The 12,801-nt window shown below is 41.4% G+C and overlaps 1 long non-coding RNA gene across 1 annotated transcript; it reads left to right on the top strand.

Moving 5' to 3' along the window:
* Nucleotides 1-1,141: 1,141 nt before the first annotated feature.
* On the top strand, nucleotides 1,142-9,439 carry LOC135238418 (uncharacterized). Its single transcript, XR_010325114.1, has 2 exons — nucleotides 1,142-3,585; nucleotides 6,965-9,439. It is a non-coding gene; the product is annotated as an uncharacterized LOC135238418 (long non-coding RNA).
* The last annotated feature ends 3,362 nt before the right edge of the window (nucleotides 9,440-12,801 follow it).

Genomic DNA, 12,801 nt, shown 5'->3' with positions numbered 1-12,801 from the left:
GTAATGAAAGGATGACCAAAAAGCTGGTGTGCAAGTGTAAGGAAGGGAACGAAGGCTAGATTTGGTCAATTTAAATCACAATGACTACAGGTCACTAAGAACCGTACATAAATATATATGACATTATAGCCTGTAGAGACAGAAAAATTACATAAGTAAACAAGTCTAAATTATTAATTAAATTTTATGAATAATTCCATTAAAACTATTTGTTTTATTGCACTTTTATATTCTTTACTTAATGGAACTGTCACAATATATGACCAGCCAGGTTCAGAACATAAGAGTTGGAGCGCAAAAGAGCTAGAGGTTTCAGGGTCACTCATAAACAATCTCTCAACTGGGCACTGGAGTGAACAAGGGTGTTTTAAATCTTATGAGCACTTTCCTTTGTTCCCCTTTCCTCTCTTTCCCTTTCTTGTTTCCTAGGTGATGCGATCAGAATGAATCAAAGAAAGGAAGCAAGTAAAGGAGAGAATTTTTTTACATATAAAAAAGTATATTTTGAAAGTATTTTGTTGCAGTTTGAGGGGACCGAGAAAACATTGTGGGGAAAGAAATGCAGCACAAACTGTTTTCGAAAGGGAAGATATCCATCCCCCTGCCATGTCCTTTAGGCTAAAGGTCTGCTGGTGTAATGTTATCTGTTGAGGTATACAGGGTGTAATGCATATCCGTGGGGGATGCAAAAGCACCAACCCCCCCACCTGCCCACCCCCCCCACCTGCCCCCGCCGCCCACTCCCCCCGGGGCCACTGATTTAAATTCCTTTTGACTGCACCATTCCGTGCTCCTTGATCCTCCTCTCCTTCCGTAATCGACTTCTCTCGCAGGCCCGTACCCTCCATTACTGTGCTGATTAACCCGGATGTGTCTGTCTGCCTGTCGCGTGATGGGGCCGGACAGGGGAGGGGTTCCTTAGACGGCGCGGGTTAGCGAGGGAGGGGGGAGATCGGGGGAACCTTGTTAAAATGTATGAGTTTTATCACATCTCATTTGCCCGTATTCATTCACTGATTGAAGTGGAGCTCTACAGGACCCCGTCAGATGAAACTCTAAATTCCTTTTTTTTTTTTTCTTCTGGGGGGGGCAGGGGGCTGACGGGGGTGGGTCTCATTTGCTGCCGCAACTGGCATTGGGGTCCCGTAATTTGCCTAGAATACCACCTTGATTGAGTGTCCTTGTGATTTGGGCTGGGATGTTACATGGCAACGTGATCAATATTCTCAAGACAACGGATACATGTGCAATTATAGGAAGGCTATTCTCCTTAAGACCTTGTGATGGTAATGGTAGCCTTTGATTTTCTTAGCAGGAAAGGTAGCAGGAAATTCAAAGAACTCAAGAGGTGCCAAGCGTGTTAGATCTTTTGAATTATTTTCCATTAGTGCTAAGACAGCTTCCTGAGTATAACACAAAAGAAAGCTTTCAAGGGTCTGTTTTTAAGATCGTTCAATAGCGTTCGCAAAGGTGAGACGATGGAAATTGGCGTAATAATAATATGAGAAAGGTGCAGATATACATGTATATTTTTTATATATATTTTTTTTTTGGGTACATGTAAAGTGGCTGTGAGCTGAAGGGGCAGTCCGGAGGCAGCTGGACGCCTTTGCGATGTTCTGACTCATTGGCTCCACGCCATTATCCGTCCGCTAATGGACTGACCCTGAAAGGGCGCGGGCAAAAATCACCTGCTGTTCCTCCCCATCAGCTGAAACCGCGGCGGCGGCGGCGCATTACCCAGGCCCATGCGCATGTGGGAGATCAGAGTCATTAGCATTCCTTTCCTTCGCCTCCATTTGCTCAACACCCCCCCCCCCCCCAACCGCCCACCCCCATCCCCCACCGCCCATGCTCCAGTGTGTTTCTCGATTTTGTTAAACACAGACACCCTGCAGTTAGAGACCTGCTCTGGGTCGCCTCTTGAGTAATGATGATGCATAGAAGGGAGAAAAGCTATTAGGAGCGCGTTGCCTTAAAGCGTCAGTGTGCGCGCGCGCGCACGTCACTTGTTCTTTCTCATTTTGGGAGTCTTTGTCACGCCGGCCTCACCCCGCCTCACGCATGCAACTTTGCGTCAAGGTCAGTTTGTGAAACCAAGAGGAAAACGGGTAGTGGTGTTCCAAAACCGTGTCCAATTCAAGATGGGAGTGATCCTTTGGGCATTCATGTTCCTAATAAGGAGATTGGTCACTACAGTGAATTTTAAATCACCACGGTGATATTTAATAGTGTATTTTTGAGCATGCATTTATTCAAAAAAAAAAAAGTGGGACTAGAGGGCTACCATGCATTCTTATTAGGCCAGTATTATCCAGTTGGATGTGGCCGTTAAAAAAAATCTAGAAACTTCAGAGAGTCCAATAAATAACCTTATGCAAGTTGCATGTCAATGCATCAAGGGGAGAGGTTGTGTTTTCCGAAACATTGAGGTGGACATCATTGGTCAAATGCCAATCTCATTGGGCCTCATTCACAAAACTTGCATATTATCAAATTTGGTCATCAGCTGTGCTTGCAAACATTTCCACAACCATTTTGGCCTGTTCTATTTTTAATTCTTAACATGTTACACTTCAGGGAAAGTTGTCTTTGTAATATTGCCATAAGGTAATGAATGATATTTATTTGTCACTACTTTCTCAGCCACAGAGTAGTCATCCTGCTATACAGCAAAGCAATATGTGAACCCGTGTCACTACCTGGCAGTAACTTTGCCTCCATAATAAGGCAGATTTTAGCAGTCACCTTCAAGCCAACCTTCATACGAGTAGGCTGTAATATGTTCCACACTGTAGTTTCACTGCCAGTGAAATGTCTTCAGATTGGAGCTTCAGCGGACTGCTTGCTGTAACATGTTACAGAACACGCAATTATATGGCGGGCTGTAATTCTCCTTCAGCTGTCGTCATGTCCTCTTGTGTTAAATAACAGTTTCTGCGAGGGGGGGAGGTGGGAGGGGATGAGGGGGAGGTGGGAGGGGGAGAGGAGACATCCTGGACACATCCAGTGGAACAGCTCTGGGTTTGATGTAATCACTAGCAGCCATTGCAGAGTAGCATAATCTTCTCAAAGGGCTTGTGCAAATTTCTATTGTTTCGTTTCGAGAGAAAGCGGCGGAATTGAATTCAAGTCATTTCCCACACATGCGCTGTGCAGAGTGAGGGGGTGGAGACGGTGAATCTCGGACATTACATTACATTTATTTAGCAGACATTTTTTTCCAAAGCGACGTACAAAAGCTGATTCTAAGGGATCGTCGCCTTCCGGGGCCGTAGAACACGTTAAACAGCGACGGTCAAAGGTGAACGAGGGGCTGACCACGATGCCGTTCGCATTTCTGGAAGCTTCCGTATAAATTATTCCGTTTTATATTCCATCCTAAGCTTCTGTGTTCGTGTTATTAGCACTTGCCTGTTGATTAAATTTTCTTTTAAATTGTTGACTTGAGCTTAACTAAGTTTTAAGAGCAAAGCAATCATGCCATGTTACTCTGTCTTCTAAAGCCTTGTGTATCTGCGTGTTGCAGGAGCAGAACACCCCAAAGGAGAATGATGCGGCTATTCCTGGTTGTCCTTGCTCTTGGTAAATAAGTGGCAGCTGCCCACACTTGAAGTGCCAGACACTTGAATCATGATATATTTTTCCCTTCTAACAATTACCTCCTTGGGTTTTAGGTTATCAGTAATGTCTCAGTAATTAGTATTGCAGTAGTAATTATTAGTCCTCATTAGCAATGTTTATTGAGCAAAAATAAATCTTGAAGCAGGGCAATTTGCTTCAAGATTTATTCTATAACGGCATTTGACTTGATAAGCCTGAGTATTAAACCTGGAAAGATGCAGTGCATGTCATCTCAAACGTAGTGCTCTTTTATGCTAGTTATTAATTCTGTCTGAATGACTTTGCACTTTGTTAATTGCAGCACTGACAAATGATCAATAACTATATTAATGGATGTAGATCAATGCGGTACTAGTACATTTTCAGAGGTGTTGCTGAATACTTTGTCTTTGCTCATTATGTGTAATGGTGGCTATTGAGGGTTCTGTTCATCATCTTAAAGAGCATTTTGTAGGACTGAATGAGGTTAGTAAACAAAGTCATCCCTGTAAAATTGTGTCCATAAATCAAAAGATTTTGTGTATTGTTCAAACATGAGAACTACAACACTATTCAGATTTAAAATTTGTACTCCCCAGTACTAAAGGGTAATAGAAAAGTCTTCCAAAAAATGCCTGACATTAATCGCTTGAGGACTGTTAATTTTTAAAAATCAAGTGGGGGAAAAAAATCAAAATCTGTGCAAATGTAACTAGCTCATTTGAAATTCCTCATGCCTTATGAAAAAAGAGCAGTAGATACAGAACTGGGGAAAAAAACTCCATAAATTGGGTCATGATTTGCTGTGAGGAGAAATCATGAAATTGTCTGCCTCAAACATTTACAGTACAGTGAACACAACGGGCTAATTGACCACAATTTTCAAAGCAATGTAGACTTGCATCTTGCAGGAACTATGAATTACCCAGATTGGAAAGTCTATTGCACAGAGGTAATGATATGGCTACTGAAGGATTTACAGTGATGTCGGAAAGGATGAAAAGGATGAACCTGTATATTGACATTTTTGCCTTTCAAGTGTGGCAGTATAATGGTGGATCCAAATTCTTTCTGCTTTGTTTCCTTGAGATGGTAAAAAGCTGATGCCTAACAAGATCAAGCCTTTGCCGGACATGTTAGGGCAAAACCCTTTGTGCTGCAACAATGGGTGTACATCTCTCTATACTGTAACCTGATGGATAACACAGAGTACTATCCCCGATTTTCCTTATTTCACAGAGACAACATCATACCCAGCTGGTGCAGTCACCAAAGGGAAAGAAATGCCCTACTAACTACAAGTCTCCACACAGCGATACCATGAAACTAAATGGTATCATAGACCTAATTTTAAAAAGCTCTAGAATGCTATTCATTATTGTGTTTTAGATTTGTTGTACCTGCGAAACGGAACATGTGACCACTGGGTAGTCTGCAGAGTCACGTGTCTCCTACTTAACACCATAAAATTCAGGGGTAACCTATGACCCTTGAAAACACCTCTTGACATTTGAGTTGATTCTCTCAGGCCCAATAAATGGGGACAATAAAGTCTAAAGTCTAAAAAGATGCAATATCTCCTTGATATGGGAATAGGTTAAATGGTAAAAGTGATATTTTTAATTCCTATGTAGGGATCAATTTTTCACCTTTACAAATGTCTATACATTTTTTGTTAATCCTCTGTTGTACTGTATTAAGGTCATATTTATAAAAAGATGTATGTGTCATTTATGTCAGTGTGCTCCTAAACTCATCTCAATAGCCTGGCCAAAATTTGGGCAAATCTTGAACGACCACCGATCTCCACTCAAGATGGAGTCATAATGGTACATGTTTGCTTAAAGCTGATTCACATTACTGATCAACATGAAACGTAACCATCAAACCAAATTAGTTTTCATTCAGTCAAGTCTCTGAAAATATAAATCTTATTCAAGATTATTTCTGTACACACAGCCATTCCGAATACATATTACATTACATTACATTATAGGCATTTAGCAGACGCTCTTATCCAGAGCGACGTACAACAAGTGCATAGGTTCATGATGTAGAGGTGCAAAAGAAACACTAGAGTGAAGTAAGGATCGTAAGGATCGTAAGGATCGTAGTGCCAGAAGTGACCACATCGACCACATCGATCAGGACTCCAACCCTGTAGAGTAAGCTTGTTCAGCAAGCAAGACTCCTACAAGACTCGACATAGAAAAAAAGTGCATTTTACATTCATTTCTGACAGTGCTTGCATAAATATTCTCTAAGGGGGTTGATGACTACATCCCTGCAAAAACAGGGGAGCCATTATACTTTGATGTTTTCAAAACTTTTCCGGACTAATTTAAAAGGCAAATGGACTTTAATGGCAAAAGCTAAACTACAAATTTCTCTTCAAAGCTGCCCTACATATATAAGCTCCTACATATTCTTTGTAAGCGTTCCATTGACCTTGCAATAAAGTCTAAAATGTGTGGTAATGGTTTTCAGCATCAGTTTTACAACTTAAAAATCAAATAATTGTTCTTGTTGTTTTCATACTAGATTTCCTGAAGAATATAAATAAAGGGAAATTATATTGCAAACTGAATTTCTCATCGTCAACTGCAAAATAAATGCAACAACAGCTTTAACAATTTTCCGAGATACATTGTCAAAATGTCCAAGTTCATTCCAAACATTTCCTGGATGCATGGAACATTATTCAGTAAAACTAGTGATGACTGATTCATTTTTACTGCATATACATTTGTACATGTATTACACATTCAATTACTCACATTATAAGAATTATGTTCAATCTCTTTTATGCTTAGTGTTCATTTTGTTTTACAAGGTACACTATTTTAAATAAATCCAAACCAAAAACAAAGCTGAATATGTGCCACAGTCAATTCATGTGGAAATTGCAATGTATGATATTAGTATTCTAAGTTGTGAAGTCCATTACCTGATCTCAGTGCCAGAAAGAATTTGGGGAAAGTAGTTTATGTAAAACCCACCATCTGTACAGTCCCCAACCAATTTACAGACTCTGAAGCTCACAAACAAGGTTTATGGTGTCTGCCTTCACTGTATACAGTATACACACACACACATAAACTCAGTCTTCTTCCATCAGTGCATCAAATCCAATCATGACTTCCACTTCTGTTTGTTTAACGTTGAGTACTTCTGTGGCTGAAGAGTGTTGACTGAAAGCCCCATCCTGATGATGCCAAAGCTGCAGTGAAGAAGGGCTTGAGATCTCTAGGGTTTGACCCATGAGAGCAAGGGCATCAGTATACTACAGTTCAAGCACCCTTTCTCTTGTGACCTTGGTGGTTGGTTGGAGCCTTCTAACTTTGAACAATTTTCCTTCCAGCCTGAAGGCCAATATGGTCCTCAGTCTCCTTGTGGGGGAGACTGGTGACATACAGGAGGAAGATGTTAAAGAGCACAGGTGCCAGCATGCATCTTTGCCTCACTGCGGTTTGTACTTGGAAGGCCACTGACTATTGTCCACCTGTGGTTACCCAAGCCATTATACTCAGCAGGTTCACAGTTTGGGAAACCATATTTGAGAAGGACATCCCATAGAAGTTCCCTACTCATCGAAGGCTTTGGACAGGTCTCCAAAGATTATGAAGAAGTCTTGATGTTGCTCACGGCACTTCTTGGAGTTATCACGCTGTGAATATCATGTCAACTCTTTCTAAAACCACACAGTACCTCTGTGATGTTATTCACCAGCCTGTGTAGCATCACCTTGGCCAGAACCCTACCAGCCACAGCCAGAAGGGATATTACCTGACTGTTGCCACAGATGGACTTGTCCCCCTTGTTCTTGTAGATGGTATGGATGATTGCATTCCACCATTGTTGAGGGTCAGACTCTCCATCTGGTGAGTTGCTTGCCATGCTTCAGTAGTTCTGCAGGGATGTTTTGAGTGCCAGGCAACATGTTTTTTGGGGATCTGATAGGCATTAGAACCTCTTGGAATGTTGACAGTTGCTTGAAGGCTTTAATGGATGGCCGTCCAGGTAGCTCTTCCGAGATGGTATTGTCTGCTGTGGTGTGCCAAGCTCTACCGAATAATATTTTGGTTTTAATCTTAAGGACTATCACACAATCAGCTGTTTTCAGGGGGGTGACAAAGCAGTTTCTAAGACCGTAGAAATTGTGTTATATTTGTTGAAATTGTGCAAGTCATTTTTATCGACAAATGTTTGGATTTCCAGTGCCTTTCTTATCCACCACTCATTTAGCAGAGCACGTACGTTCGTTTGTGCCTCCTTACATGCTATTCGCCATCGTTGCTGGAGGTTGCCGGATGGGGGGTTGTTCATTTTTTCTGAGTTCTCGTCAAACCTCTCCTAGGTTGTGTGTGCCATAGGAAAGGTTCCAGCCAAAAATGTAATTTTAAATGTGATTTTTTGATAAATAATAAACCAATACACACACTTTAACTGGGGAAGAAGGGGAATCTGAGTCTGTTACAGGTACTTGGCAGCAGATAAAGGACACTGCCTGGGAATTGTCATGCACACAAGTTTATTTACAACGAGGCAAGACAAGGCCGGTTGGCAACATGCAGACCACAAAAAAAAATGCGAAAAGCGACAGTTTTCAGTCCGTCAGTCTCTCTCTCTGCCAACTGCCCGCATGCGCCTCCTTACTCGAGCCCCGTTCTTGCTGCAGGCGGAACAGATACATTCATATTGGTTATTGAATTGCCTGCAGCTGCAGGCCAACTTAGCCACGCCCCCCTGCTCCCCACCTGCAGCCGGTGCCGAGAACCACGCCCCTACTCTCAAACACTGGTTAACTGAAGTATGCTGAGTGCAGGATGTTTTCAGTTTTAAGCCCTTGCACCAAGAGGACAAAGTAGCAGTGTAAAAGACGAGACTCCCATATGGCTGCATAGTCGGAACAAGAGCAGAACCCTACGAATAGAAATATAATTTTTTTGATCCAGCTAACTCATTTATCATTTTGTTTGCCCTGGCTATGAACATTGCTGTATTCAGCAGATTTTCCACCTGGATCAAATGTGCACTCTTACATGATGCATTGTTTTTCACTAAGTTTCTGGTTAACTGAGGTACATTTGTAAGGGAGGCGTTTAATTGAGGCTGGTGATTAAAGTATTAAACTCATGTAGAACATAAATGCATCACCGTGTCAAGCTGTTATGACTTGCTAATCTATTATTTGGAGTACTGCTATTTGGAGTAGTGGCTTGGACCACTGCTGGTTTCAGTGTGCATGGTTTTGAGTCATAAGGTTGTCTGTACCTCATATGTCATTTGAAGGTTGTGTGCTTCTTTTGTGCTGTTTGAGGCTACATAGAATAGGGAGAGAAAGGAGTAAAGGTCAGTCAACAAGACATGTCAGTGGGTGTTTTCAATGACATGAAGTTTTCCACAACTACATTTCCCACCTACATTAACATTTGGTATGTTAGGGGTACTGGGGTATAATCAGGGAGTTTCAAGTTCACACAAAGACACACAAGAGGGAATTCATTAAATTAAAAGGAAAAAAAAAAACCCAGAGTTCTTACAAATACATTTTAATTTCTCACCACAATTACAATACAAGATGGTAGGAAATATAATATATTTGACATATGCCATCATGTATAACATGGGTTGTCTTAACAGGTAAAGGCCAATCGGTCAAATAAAAGCGAGAACAATGTTAAAAAGTTAACTAGATATGACTGTGGATTTATGCTCGTGTAACTCTGGCAACAGTAATGTGAATAAGCTGCACAGAATGTAATGTGTGTGAATGTGCAGAACAGAAAATGACAGCACCTGTGAACTGTAGTAAAATAAAACTGCATTGAAAATATCACTTTCATTCAGCTTTCTTAAGGGGGAGGAATACATTTCATTTTTGGCTGGACCGCAACAGCAGGGCTAGCCCTACAAACGTGAATATGACTGAGTGACTGAGTAATGAAGTTACACTATTGGTCGGCTGGATGAAGTGTGTTCGGTCCAGCCATATACTAGGTTTTGACCTGGTCTTAAAGGTGTATTAGAGTGTATGTACTTGGGTGCTATAGTAATTTATGTCCTAGAGCTACAGTAGTCACTTTTCTGGATTGTACACAGTCAAGTTACCATTACATCAAGAGTGTAAGTGTAGTATAGGACCCTATGAAATCCTTTTTTATTTTTTCCCATATTCTGTGTCTCATTTTCTTTTATTTTTTTGATTCTGCTTTTTAGTTTTACCCATTTATATCATCAAAAAGAGTGTGTAATCAAATGAAGTCATAAAAATCTGTTTTATTTTTAATCAAACAGTGCTTCCATGACAGAGCTTCACAGTATAAATGAATATATAGATGAAAATAAATACCGTAAAGAAAACTAACGAACGGCACACATGGAATGCGCAAAGCAAGGTCTGTCAGGAAACTTTGATTACAGCCAACCGATCGGTTGGCCCCAGTAACCGCATACTCACACATTTCCATATTCAACCAATTGCATACACACAACACTGGTGTGAACTCTCAGTGCTGCTGCTTGCCTGTGCTGCTTTTTCATGCTTCACTTCTACGGCCTAGAGTTGCACTCACCCTGCACCACCCCAATACCACCTTTTGTTTGGATCTGCTTCTGGATACTGGGGGTTTTCCTCCTGTTTAGTAGGGGAGATGTATAGTACACCCTGTTAGATACCTGAAGCAGACCCATTCACTGCCAAACCAAAAACGTATTTACATATTCATGTAAATATTTTAATACAAGAGTTGTCCTGACTGAAATAAGGTCCTGCTCAGTGAACAGAGCTGTGTGCATCCTTTTTAAGTTTTACATCTCTGAGAGACAAATCTATTGAAGTGCATGATTGTCAGCCCCTTTGTGTTCAGCTCAGTGAGTGTATCTCGCTTGTCTGTGAGCAGTGTCTTGAATTTGCTGAAACTCCTCTCGCTGTCGACTGAGCGGACCTAGGAAGTAGATGTAGCGCACTGCTACCTCTGCAGCTCTTGGAAATCTCCCACTCAAACCCTTCCAGTAATCAGCAATGTCCACAGGAGGTGAGAAGGCCTCCCTCGACACACATTGGTGACAGGCAGTGCGCTCTTCGCTGAGCTTTGCAGACAGGTTTGCCAGGGGTTTCAGTTGTGTGTGTACCCTTCGATCTGTTTTTCCATGGCTGGTGCCCGCCTGGGATCAAACCCCCTAACCAGCCTGTAGGCCCCTTTTGCAGGACAGGCATACCAGTGCTTGGAATCGTAGCATCCAGGTTGAATGCACCATTCTCTCCTGTGTTGCATCCCCATCTGTCTCAGGAGCTCTTCTGTATTGGTATCGAACCCACATGTTTCTGCAGTTACATTGACCATTCCATCCTCCATGATGGCATATGCAGACACCGTTGTGGGACGGCGGGTTCCCTCCAGGATTGTCAGAGCTGTGACCAGTTTGGTGCAGCTCTCGGAGATGATCAGCTTCAGGGTGAACGGCCCGCAGATTCTCCTCTGTTTCCAGCAGGTTGAGGATGCTTGTGACCACATGGGTCAATGAATTCTCAGCCAAAAAAGAACTATTTGTAGAGTTGGAGATGGTCTGCAATGGTCTTTGCCTCAAACCAGCTGTTCCATCTGGTGTTTTCTGCCTCATTACAAGGAAGCCCACCCGTCTTGTGGAGGACTGCCTCCGTGTGTTCAAACGCCTGTGACAAATGAGTCTGGTTGAAGGCTGTTTTCATTCTCTGGCAACAGTCCTCCCTGTTTTCAGTGTTTAAATAGGAACTGACTAAGTTTTTACATTTTCTCCAGTGGTAAGTTCGACTCCGTGCACACAGCCACAAAGTCCTTGCATCTAACAATTGTGTTGCACTTTGCATCACACTTTGGAGGGGTAAACTCGCAGCACAACTTGTCCTAGTTTTTAAGGTGGGTTTTCAATTTCGGATGGTCCTCGCACATACTTTTCCGAGTCCAGTCACAGAAATCATTGGGATCCTGCTCTTCCCTGAAATTTTCAGTTAGTGTGTGCTGCATTTCTACATTATTTTTTACTGGATTTAGTCTCAGTCTCAGTAGGCCTCAAGTACTGTTTAGTTTGTGCGCCATTCAACAACCAAAATGTTTTATATGTCTGTTTTATATTGTTTTTTAACACCAATGACACTTGAATGTATAGGATACCCAACCGACAACATTTATAAACCAAATAAGATCGCTGATATTCAAACTACATTCAGCAGCCTTTTGATCCACTATAATCAAAATTCCACGCAATTCCGCATTTAACGATGAATTCCACTTTTATGTCAGGATTCTGTGATTCCATCTGCATTTTCCGCATCGCAGAATTCACAGGGCCTTACTACTAGTTTTCAGTGAGCTCCCACAGTTAAGCAGCACTGATTGGCTTATTGCTAGTTCAGAACAATTAAACATTTGCTTGTACATGAGGCTGGCGGAAGAATTACTGCAGATTCTTAGAAACACCACTCCCATTCATCATGTGCACCAGTGAGCTTGTTACCATTCACAATGAAAGATGTAAATTTAAAAGTTAAAAATTTAAAAAGCAGGTAGGCCTCCTGGCCTGAGACGGCAGATTTCAGCTTTCTCATAATTGAAAGAATTAAGTAGAATTTATTAATTCTTCATGGGGTTTCCACTTCTCTTCACAGTTTAAATGCATAAATATAGTGATAAGCCTAACGATTTTACTTGTGTCAAATTGCAAAAACAGGCTCTATTATGTGTCAATACAGTGTTCATCTCCTTCTGTTCATAACAGGAAAACCTGAATGCAATCACTTACGGGAGTTTTTCTTGCCCTTCTAAAGAAAAATTGTTGCCTGCTGATTTCAGTGAAATCATCTCTAGGAACAGTCATGTCTCCTTAAATGTCAAGCCTGCATAACTACAGTTATTTTCCATTGCAGCTGTGTATTTGACATCCTGTTTTTTTTTTTTTTTTGTATGTCTTGCTGATGCATAATGATGACCTGCAATCCCCCCCTGGGTTTATCTTTGTTGTACTGTTAAGTCTAACATTAATTTAAAATGCTGATTGAGCACCACCCCATTTTCACTCTGAGTTAACCCGAAATGACTTTCTTACGGTAGCTAGTGTCCTTAGGCAATGACACAGTAATGAGTATGCACATTTCCTGAGGTCATATTTCTTGCTTTGCAAAATAGCATTGAATATTTGCTGTAATTTATATTTGCACAA

The sequence above is a fragment of the Anguilla rostrata genome, chromosome 13 (assembly GCF_018555375.3).
Source record: "Anguilla rostrata isolate EN2019 chromosome 13, ASM1855537v3, whole genome shotgun sequence".
In the NCBI taxonomy this organism is placed as follows: Eukaryota; Metazoa; Chordata; class Actinopteri; order Anguilliformes; family Anguillidae; genus Anguilla; species Anguilla rostrata.
This window is presented reverse-complemented; position numbering and strand designations above follow the sequence as displayed.